The sequence below is a fragment of the Ornithorhynchus anatinus genome, chromosome X2 (assembly GCF_004115215.2).
Source record: "Ornithorhynchus anatinus isolate Pmale09 chromosome X2, mOrnAna1.pri.v4, whole genome shotgun sequence".
In the NCBI taxonomy this organism is placed as follows: Eukaryota; Metazoa; Chordata; class Mammalia; order Monotremata; family Ornithorhynchidae; genus Ornithorhynchus; species Ornithorhynchus anatinus.
The window spans coordinates 4392662-4404295 of NC_041750.1; positions in this window are offsets into that span (position 1 = coordinate 4392662).

Below are 11634 nucleotides of genomic sequence, written 5' to 3' on the forward strand. Positions count from 1 at the left end.
AGGTAGACGCAATCCCTGCCCTCGAGGAGCTTTCAGTCCAGAGGGGGAGACGGGCCTTTAAAATAAATTACGGAAGATGCTTCTCTCTCGCTAGGTTCACTTCAGACCTTGGCCTTCAGGCCCCTGGGCTAGTTGGTCTGCTCTGCCGCCCACCTCTTTGGCCCACTCCTCTCTCCCCCTACCACCTTCCCCACCCCTCGCCAACCTCCCCGCCCCTGTCAATCCTCCTCACCAGACTGGCCAGGAGACGTAGAACCTGGCAGCTGGGCAAGGGAAATTCCAACCTGACTTTCAGCTTCCAGGGACCTGCGGGAATTTTCCTGGGCCTGGATGGCTCATTCAAGTGACCCCGGGGGCAAATAGGGTATTGGGCTCCCCTGGCCCCCAGGTACAGAACAGTTGGGTCATTAGCAGCCTCCTCTGGGGAAGGGGCTGGAAAGCTGGGGCACAGCTGCAGCGGTACTGCAGCTCTCCTAGCCTTGGGGTTGCCAACACTTTGTTTCTTGAATCTCCTGGTCCTGAACACTTGGGGATGGGATGAGGGGACAGGGAAGATCCTTTCGTGGGAGCAAATAGTCTTTGGGATTCTGCCCTCAGCATTCCCTGGCCTTCTTAATAATAACTGAGGGATTTGTTAAGCTCTTACAATGTGCCAGGCACTGTATTAAGCACTGGCGTAGATACAAACTAGTCACGTGGGACACAGTCCCTGTCCCTCAGGGGGCTCACAGCCTGAATCCCCACTTTACAGTGGAGGTAAGTGAGGCACAAGAGAAGCAAAGTGACCCACGGTCACACGACAGACAAGTGACGCACCCGGGATTCGAATTCGGGTCCTTCTGATTCCCAGGCCTGGGCTCTATCCACCAGACAACGCTGCTTCTTGATCTAACCGGGGGAATCAGGGTGCAGGAGAATGGAAGTCAGCAGGAAGTGGTCCAGTCCACCCTCTTAGACCTGATTGTAGGAGGCTCCCTGTGGCCCTCTCCCCAACCCTGAGAAGCAGAGTGGCCGAGTAGAAAGAGCAGTGGCCCGGGAGTCAGAAGGACCTGGGTCCTAGTCCCTGCTCTGCCTCTTGTCTGTGGTGTGGCCTTGGGCCAAGCCATGTGACTCCTCTGAGCCTCAGTTCCCTCATCTGTAAAATGGGGATTAAGACTGTCAGGCCCATGTGGGACAGGGACCATGTCCAACCTGAATACCTTGCCAGTCAATCGTATTTATTGAGTGCTTACTGTGTGCAGAGAACTGTACTAAGAACTGGGGAAAGTCCGATATAACAGACACAATCCTTGCCCACAACAAACCGACAGTCTAGAGGGGGAGTCCTACCTGTATCTACCTCATCGCTTAGAATAGTGCATGACGCACTGTAAGTGCTTAACAAATACCATAAAAAAAAACCCTGCTCCGTGACTCTGAGATCATGTGGGGTGACCAGGCTCGAGAGACAGCGGGGCCGTTCTGGCCCAGCAAGAATAACGCAGGGGCCGTGAGGGTCTGATTTGGATTCTGCAGCTGATCCACTAGGTGACCTTGGGCAAATCCCTACCCCTCCTGGTGCCTCGGTTTCCTCAGCTGGAGTATGGGGGCAACGATTCCTTCCTTCCAGGGGGGTAGAGAACCGTAATCAAAAAATCCTGGCTGACCCCTTGCAAATGCAGAGGGGCAGAGGAATAGAAACTCTCAACACTGCTTCTGTTTTGTCCACAAGCCTACAGGCTTTCCGGCAACGGCTGCATTTTTCATCGGGACAATCAAAAACAGAAAACACAAAGCCCTGTGCCACCCCTGATTCATTCCTTCAGCTCTGTGCCCTGGAACTCCGAGGGCTAATTCTTGTCCTTTGATCAAGACGCGTCTTCTCCCCACCGCCCCCGTAATTCCCCCTTCCCCATCTCCAGGAGCACCCTCCCCCCAATTAAAAAAAAGACAAAAAAAAATACTGCTCCCCGGGCTCCAGGGTCAGAGAATCGGGGTTTCCTTTGATTCCCGCACAGGCTGTTCCCACTGGGGACCGAATGAAACACCCCAGCAGCCTCCCCCCTTGGCAACGAGCGACGGGGACCCTCGACCCTCCAAAGGAACCCAGGGCGAAGGAAAAACGTTGGAAAAAAAGGGCGGCCTAACTCCGCGTTTGGGAGGGGAGGGATCTGGGGTGAATGAACCCAGAGAAAGGAGGGAAGGAGGGGCGAGTTCCCGCTAGCCTTCACACGGAGGACGGATTGCTTGGGTTCTCCGCCCCGCTGAGGTCAGCGCGGGAGAGGATCCGCCCGAACTGCAGCAGCAGGGCTTTACGTGAGAGTTTGGGATCCTCGCGGCGTTGGGCCACCGTCTTCCCAGCGGTCTTGCCAGACAAGATTCCCCTCATCCGGGTGGGTGGCTTTAGATGCTTTAAAGCCCCATGGGTGGGTGGGCTAGATCAGGTGACTCCTCAACAAGGTGCCTTTCAGACCTAGTGCCGGGGACTATGGAAACGCAGCCGGGGAGGTGTGGAACCCCACACCTCGGGCTTCTGGAACACCCAGATTTGCTCCTCTCTGGTTCGGCAGGTTTAATTGTGGGGGGACCCAAGCGTCGAGGGTTTGGGAGGAAATAATCCAGACTAAACTTCCCTTTTCCTCTGCTCTATCCCCCTCCCCGCCCCACAACACTTATAATTCTGTGCTCTATAATTCTATTTATTTCTATTAATGACGTGTATATATCTATAATCCTTTTTATTTATAATGATGCTACTGATGCCTGTTTACTTGTTTTGCTATCTCCCCCTTTCTAGACTGTGAGCCCGGTATGGCCAGGAATTGCCTCTCTTTGTTGCTGAATTGTACTTCCCAAGCCCTTAGTACAGTGCCCTGCACACAGTAAGCGCTCAATAAATACGATTGAATGAATAAATGAATAACCTAAATCGTAAATTCCTTGAGGGCAGAGATTACACATACTAACCCTACTCCCAAGAGCTCAGTCCGGTGTTCTGCACACAGTAGATCGAAAATTCCTTGGGTGCAGGGATCACTCCTACTGATTCCATTGTCCTCTCCCAATCGCTCAGTCCAGTGCTCAGTCCAGTGCTCTGTCCAGAGTAGACAGTGAGCTCTTTGAGGGTAAGAATCACATCTACTCATCCTACTGAACTCTCTCATGCGCTCAATTACAAGTTTGTGCCCTCGGTAAACTCTCAAATGCCGTTGATGGATAGATGGATGGACTGATCGCTATTCGGAGTGTGCTGGGCCGGACTATCCTTAGCCTTGTGCTGAGTCAGGCGGTAGAGAGCCAGTCTGGAGAGTTATTGTCTCCCTGCTGCTGCTGCTGCTGCTGCTGCTGCTGCTGCTGCTGGGAAAGGTGGTGGGAGGCAGGATGAGAGGTCATTTCCCCAACTCATTTCTCCTCCTCTTTCCCCCTGAAAGCTGCTCTGGCTGCCCCACGCCTACCCTCATTCATTCATTCATTCAATCGTACTTACTGAGCGCTTACTGTGTGCAGAGCACTGTACTAGGCGCTTGGAAAGCACAATTCGGCAACAGAGACAGTCCCTACCCAACAACGGGCTCACAGTCTAGAAGGGGGAGACAGGCAACAAAACAAAACAAGTAGACAGGCATCAATACCATCAAAATAGATCAACAGAATTATAGAGATATACACATCATTAATTAAATAAATAGAATAATCAATATGAACAAATAGACACAAGAGCTGTGGGGAGGGGAAAGGGGTAGAGCAGAGGGAGTCGGGGTGATGGGGAGGGGAGGAGGAGCAGAGGAAAAGGGGGACTCAGTCGGGGAAGGCCTCCTGGAGGAGGTGAGCTCTCAGTAGGGCTTTGAAGGGGGGGAAGAGAGAGGCGGGAGGTAGGCCCCATCCTCACCCCAAGCTCAGGACACCCCAGCACAGATCCCTTATTGTCCATCGACAAGAATAGGACATTTCTGGCTCCAGGAACAAAGGGAGAGAAAATCCCGGCTGAAAGTGTGTCAGCAGTGCCCCGGATGACTTAGGAAAAATGCCCGCCCCTGCCCCCGCATCCCACAAGGACCAATGTCATATCCTGCTCTCCCCCCTCACCACTGCCCTGCTCCCCCTGCTACTCCCCCCATCCTTTCCCATCCGCCTACATCCCTGTAGAAACAGGCTTCTGATCAGGTGGCACTGGAGAGGGTCCAGGGGCTAAGACAGTCGTTTGATAGGCTCCTGGAGAGGATGCAAAGAGATGTGCCCTCAATTGACCCACAGGGGAAGGGGAATCCGGGATTTTTAGATCGTTCGCTTGTCTCGGGGCTAAGGGAAATGCAAGCGACTCTCTAAATGCCACTGATGTACAGGCCCCGGGAGATGGGGAGGGTTTGCATACAGCCATTTCTGCGCACCCAACAGCGCTCACCGGGGCTGGACCGTCCGAGCCCGAAGGGACAGGAGGGTCTACTGAGGCCCCGATCCCCTCCCGCTTTATGCACCGGGGCGTGGGGGGGAGGGGTGTCCTGGACGCCCCCACCTTTGCAGTTTCACAGCCAGCTCGACAGCCACGTGGAAGCTGACGCGTGCGCATACCCCGGGGCGGATCTGAGCCGCAGACACACAGACCTTACTGTGTGTGTGTGTGTGTGTGTTGTGTGTGTGTGTGTGTGTGTGTGTGTGTGTTTGGCCGACTCCACGTGACTCACAGCCTCTCCCTTCCCCACCTTCGGGCATCCCCCCAGCCAGTCTCCCAAAAGGTCGGCCTGCGGAATGTGAATTTGGGGGGGGGGGGGCTCCCGGGTCCCCTAAACTCTCTGGCAGTGATTTCGGGGGCGGGGGTCCTCAGAGTTCGTCCGCAGCCCCCTCCCACCTTCCTCGGCTGCGACAGTCTGGGCGGGTCTCCCTCCGTTTTAGGGAGTTACCCAAGCCGCATCGGTGTGCTGTCGGCCCCGCCTGTAAACCCGTCAAACGGCAGGGACTGTCTCTATCTGTTGCCGACTTGTTCATTCCAAGCGCTTAGTACAGTGCTCTGCACATAGTAAGCGCTCAATAAATACTATTGAATGAGAAGGGGGAGTTCACTTGGGCCGTGCCCAGAAGAAAAGCCCTGCAGTTCAAGGGGATTTCCTCCCTACCTAGCGTGCTGAGATGCAGAAAGACAGAGAGAGAGGCACAGAGAGACAGAGAGAGACAGCGAGACAAAGAGAGAGACAGAGAGGCCGAGGTGGACGGTCATCTTGCCCTCGCCTCGGGCCTGGCTAACGCAGAGACTTGGAGCCTGGAGGCGGGGGTGTCGGCATGGAAATCCGAAGCTAAAAAGGACTGTGTCCTCCCCTGCCCATATGTCTCTTCCTGCACGTGGGGTGCAGGTGGGTCTCTGGCCACCCCCAGCTCCTGCCCATTACGGACTGACCCAGCCTTGCCCAGAGCTAGAACGGGGACCAGTCAGTCCGAGAACAGGCTGACCGCTCTGGGTGCTGGGCCTGACCTGGGGCAAACAGCCATCTCCTTAGTCAAGTCCAGAGACCAGGGTGGAGCGAGGGACGAGGGAAGGGTCTTAGGACCCGAGCCCTCCCTGTGGTGCCAACCCAGAGAGGGCACGAAGCACCCTTGGGGGGAATCCCGGCGGGAATCCCCCACCGGGCTGGAGCCTGGGGCCCTGGACCCCTAGGGGGATGGGAAAATCCCAGGTCTGGGGTGAGGGATGCTAGGGTGGGAGATGATGGGGAGTCGTGCGCCCCGGGTCCCCTTGCGGTAGCTTGGGGTGGGAGTGGGGGTGAGGTGGGTCCCCCCCTCCTCCCCCCGTAACCCGCGGCGGAGCGGGTTCCCGGGGAGGGGGCGTTGCTGGGTTTCGGGCGGAGATGGCGTTTCCCTGGTGAGCGCAGCCTCTTTGCCATGGCAACCGTTACCAAGCGAACCAACTGCTCTCGCGCTCTCCCTCTCTCCGCGCGGCGGCGGCGGCGGCGGCGGGCTGGGGGAGGGGCGGGCTGGGGGCGGGAGAGGTCGCCCGGCCCCCGGGGGCACGGACCCCGCTCTCCACAGGCTAGGAGTCCACATCTGGGCGGCGGGAAGGCCGAAGACTGCCTCGAGGAGAGCAGTGAGGGATGGAGGGATGGGGGGGGGGGGATGGAGAAGTGGAGGGAGGGAGGGAGGGGTGGAAGGAGGGATGAGGGGTAGAAGGAGGGATTGGAGGCGTGGAGGAATGGATGGAGGGGTGGATGGAGGGATGGAGGAATGGATGGAGGGGTGGAAGGGAGGGATGGAGGGGTGGGAGAAGGGATTGAAGGGGTGGAGGAATGGATGGAGGGAGAGGGAGGGATGGAGAGGTGAAAGGGAGACGAAGGGGTGGATGGAGGGGTGGAGGAATGGATGGAGGGATAGAGGGAGGGATGGAGGGGTAGAAGGAGGGATGGAGAGGTAGAAGGAGGGATAGAGGGGTGGAAGGAGGGATAGAGGGGTAGAAGGGGGGATTGGAGGGGTGGAGGAATGGATGGAGGGAGAGGAGGGATGGAGAGGTGGAAGGGGGATGAAAGGGTGGATGGAGAGGTGGAGGAATGGATGGAGGGGTAGAGGGAGGGATGGAGGGGTGGAGAAATGGATGGAGGGGTAGAGGGAGAGATGGAGGGGTGGAAGGAGGGATGGAGGGATTGGAGGGGTGGAAGGAGGGATTGGAGGGGTGGAGGAATGGATGGAGGGGTAGAGGGAGGGATGGAGGGGTGGAAGGAAGGATAAACAGTGCTTGGCACATAGTAAGAGCTTAACAAACACCGTAATAAGAATTATTATTATGGGAGGGGTGGAAGGGGAGGGGAGGGGAAGGCGGGGGCGGGGAGCAGGGGGTCTCCGGCAACGCGAACCTCTGGGCGGAGAGAGGGAGCCCGGCCGGCGCCGGCGCCAGCGCCCTTTCGGCTGGGGTCCTCCGGCCTGGGCCGCGCCCCGGGGGAGCCGCGGGACCGGGGGACCGGGGGACCCCGCCCGCCCGTACTCACGAGCCCCGGCATCCTCCTGTCCTCCGGCGGGGGAGTCCGGGGGGTCCGGGGGTCCGGGGGGTCCGGGGGTCCGGGGGTCCGGGGGGTCCGGGGGGTCCGGGGGGTCCGGGGGGCGCGGGGGGCCCGGGGCCGCTCCGACCTCGCCGCTCGGGCTGGGAAAGTGAAAGCGGCTCCAAGCGCGGGGTCTCCTGCTGCCCTCGGCGCGCGCACGGGCGCGTGCACCGACCCGCAACGGACGCGCGCGCAGGCACGCACACGGGTCCCCCACCTCCCCCGCCCCCGGGCGCGCGCGCCGCCTCCGCCCCCCGCCCCCCGCCCCGGCAGAGACAGGAGAGAAACCCCCTTGCACACCCAGCACACCCTGCAAGTCTGGCCGCTTCCTACAGCGCACACGCGACGGCTGCACAAAGACACAGATTTCTACCCCACCCCGAACCCCCCCAAACCCCTCCAGGTACCCCCCCCCATTCACGCAGGGCACCCACACCCAGAGACCTACCTCAAATAGTCACCCCCAGCACGAATCACACCCCCACACTGTGTGATTCTCAAGACAACCCCCTTGACCGAGCACAAAGTAAAATCCCGGGCACTTCTTACGGCACGCACACAACAGCTGCACAAAGACACGGATTTCTACCCTCCCCAAAGCCCCCCAAACCCTCCGAGTACCCTCCCGTTCACCCAGGGCACCGACACCCACAGACCTACCCTAAGTAGTCACCCCAGCACGAATCACACCCCCACACCCCCACACTGCAATAGACAACCCCCTTGACCGAGCACAAAGTAAAAACTCAGGCACTTCCTATGGCACAACACAGAATAGCTGCACAAGGACACAGATTTCTATCTCCCCCAAACCCCCCTAACCCTCCAGGTATCCCCCATTCACACAGGGCACCCACACCCATAGACCTACCCGAAGTATTCACACCCAGCACGAATCACACACACACTGCAATAGTGAACGCCCCCTTGACCGAGCACAAAGTAAAAACCCAGACAGTTCCTACAGCACATACAGAATAGCTGCACAAAGACACAGATTTCTACCCCAAAACCCCTCCAGGTCCTCTCTCTTCACATAATGCGCCCACACCCATAGACTTACCTCAAGTATTGACACCCAGCACAAATCTCACATACACACTGCAATAGAGAACCCCCTTGACGGAGCACAAAGTGAAAGCACAGGCACTTCATACAGCACACACACAGAATAGCTGCACAAAGACCCAAATTTCTAGCAAAAAAACCCACCAAAAACCTCTCCAGTTACCACCCATTCACACAATGCACCCACATCCATAGACCTACCTCAAGTATTCACACCCAGCACAAATCACACACACACACAGACACACACACATATACACACACACTACAATAGACAACCCCCTTGACCAAGCACAAAGTAAAAACCCAGGCACTTCATACAGCACACACACAGAATAGCTGCACAAAGACACAGATTTCTAGCAAAAAAAAAAACCAAGCGAAACAAAAAATCTCTCCAGGTACCACCCATTCACGCAGTGCACCCACACCCATTGACCTACCCCAAGTATTCAGACCCAGCACAAATCACAAGCACAGACACTTCATACAGCACATACAGAATAGTTGCACAAAGGCAGAGTTTTCTAGAAAAAAAACACCTTCCAAGAACCCCCCATTCTCTCAGTGCATCCACAACCATAGACCTACCCCAAGTATTCACAACCAGCACAAATCTCACACACACACACTGCAATAGAGAACCGCTTTGACCCAGCACAAAATAAAAAGCATAGGCACTTTATACAGCACACAAAAAACAGCAGCACAAAGACAGATTTCTAGCAAAAAAACCCTTCTAGAAACCACACATTCACTCAATGTACCCACACCCATAGACCTACCCCAACTATTCACCCCCGGCGCAGATCACACATTCACAGACAGAGAGACACACACACACACGCTGCAATAGAGAACTCCCTCAGACTGAGCCCACAGTGAAATCACAGCACACACCTAATAGTAGCACAAAGCCAGAGTTTTCTAAGCAAAAAACCCCTCCCAGAAGCCACATTCACACAGTGCCCCCACAGCCATAGACCTATACCAAGTATTCACACCCAGCAGAAATCACACCCCAAAACATTCATTCATTAATTCATTCAATCATATTTATTGAGCACTTACTGTAGGCAGAGCACTTTACTAAGCGCTTGGGGAAGTACAGTGTAACAGTGACATTCACTGCCCACAAAGCTTACAGTCTAGAGTGGGGAAGACAGGCACCAGGCCACAAACCAATCAACCGAGGAATTGAGGAGGCCTAACCAACTCTTCCACCCTCCTCTTTTACAGAGAAATGGAGATTTGGGTAAACCAATCATAGAAAAGTACATGGAGCACGTACACACTGAACACACATGATCCGTGGAGAGGCATCTGCAATCATGGGGTGCGGTGTCAACCCATCAACCAATTGTATTGAGCATCTACTTTGTGCCGAGCATTGTACTAAGTGTTTGGTAGATTACGATATAACAAAGTTGGTAGACCCACTCCACATCCACATGGAGCTTATAAGACAGAATTTATAGTCTAGTGTGAAGGTTGAAGGTCTTTCTCTCCCCACTCTGCCAAAGAGATGAGATACACTGTGGCATACAGAAAAAGGCACTGGCCTGGGAGTCAGGGGACCTGAGTTCTAATTCTTGTTCTGCCGCTTGCCTGGCACATGACCTTTGGTAAATCACAGGTTTTTTTGTGGTATTTAAGTGCTTACTGTATGCCAGGCACTGTACTACGGACCAGGGTAAGTTCAAGGTAATGAGGTTGGATACCACATGGGCCTCACAGTCTCAATCCCCATTTTACAGACGAGGGATCTGAGGCCCAGAGAAGTGACTTATTCAAGGTCATACAGCAGACAAGAGGTGGAGCCGGGATTAGAACCCAAGTCCCCTCCCAGGCTCATGCGCTTTCCACCTGGCCTTGCTGCGTGTGACCTTTGTAAAGTCAAGTCACTTCACTTGCCCCTTCTTCCTCCCTCTTAGTCTGTAAGCCCCATGTGGGACAGGGACTGTGTCTGACCTGACCTGCATCTACCCCAATGCTTAGTATTGCCTTTGCACGTCTCTCCCGGTTGACCTTTTGTTCACACCCTCCCCTCTCATATCTGGCAGATCACCCGCTCTCCCAGGTTTCAAAGCCCTCTTGAATGCCCATCTCCTCCAGAAGGTCTTCCCTGGTTCCCCTCCCTTCTCCCTACCTTATTTTCCCCACAACTGACTCTCCAGCACTTGTGTCACCTAAGCACTTGGGTAGTCACCCCCTCTTGTGGCATTTATGTTTTATATTTACACTGTTGCTTCCCCCTACCTTTGCTTCAGCGCTTAAAACAGTGCTTGACACATAAGTGCTTAATACTATAATTATTATTACCTATAACTGATTTTAGTGTATCTCCCCTGCTAAACTTGCTCTCTGTTCTTCCCCTCTTCCAGCCACACAGCACTTATGTGCACATCTGTAATTTTTTTTACATATTAACGTCTGTCTCCCAGCCTCTAGACTATAAGCTTGTTCTAGATAGGGAATGTGTCTGCTTATTGTTGTAGTCTCCCAAGAACTTAGTATAGTGCTCTGCACAAAGCACTCAATAAATATGATTGAATGAATCATAAACTCTTTGAGGTCAGGGATCACATCTAGTCTTTCTTCTGTGCTCTCCTCAATATTTAGTTCAGTGCTCTGCAAGGTAAATGATCAATAAGTACTCTTGATTGTCCTGTAAAATGGGACATAGCCAGTCTTTCTCTTAGGATTAGGAGAGCTCCAATCACCCCTGAAATGGTGCCACATCACAGGAGCCCTAAGCGCCTTTACAGACACTGGCACTAGTTCCATGAGAGAGTGTGGCCTAATGGAAAGAGCAGAGTACTCTGCCCCTGGACTGCTGTGGGCCCTTAGGCAAGTCACTTCACCCTTGTGGGCCTATTTCCTCTGTCATCAAGTGGGTATAAGATACTTGTCCTTAGCTCCTAGGTTCTGAACCCCGTGGGACAGGGACCGGGTCCCATCTGATTACCTTGAGTCACTTTCCCACGGCGCCGGTCCTCTTGCTCTTTCTCCATCCCACCCCAAACAAGGCCAGGGTGAGAGTGGACACATACCTTGTAGTGGCTACTGGGAGTTCCATCAAATTGATGCTGGGACGAGGTCATTAGCAAGTCAGTTCATCTGACTCGCACCCAGGACTCATCCCTGGGCCCTTTCACTCCCCCTCACACCCCTTCCTTTGGTCTCCGAGAGACTGCTGGCTCCCAGCACATCCCCTTACCTTTGTGAATAACAACATATTAATAATCGTGATATTTGTTAAGCGCTATGTGCCAGGCACTGTACTAAGTGCTGGGGTGGATACAAGCAAATCGGGTTGGACACAGTTCCTGTCCCACATGGGGCTCACAGTCTTACTCCCATTTTACAGATGAGGGAACTGAGAAGTGAAGTGGCTTGCCCAAGGTCACCCAAGAAGGTAAGCAGCAGATCTGGAATTAGAACCCAGATCCTCCTCACTCCCAGGCCTTTGCTCTATCCACTAGGCCATGCAACTTCTCCGTGAACCGGCTTTGGGCATGGGAGTGATGACATCACATAAGTCACAGAGGTCAGGAGAATATAGCGTAGA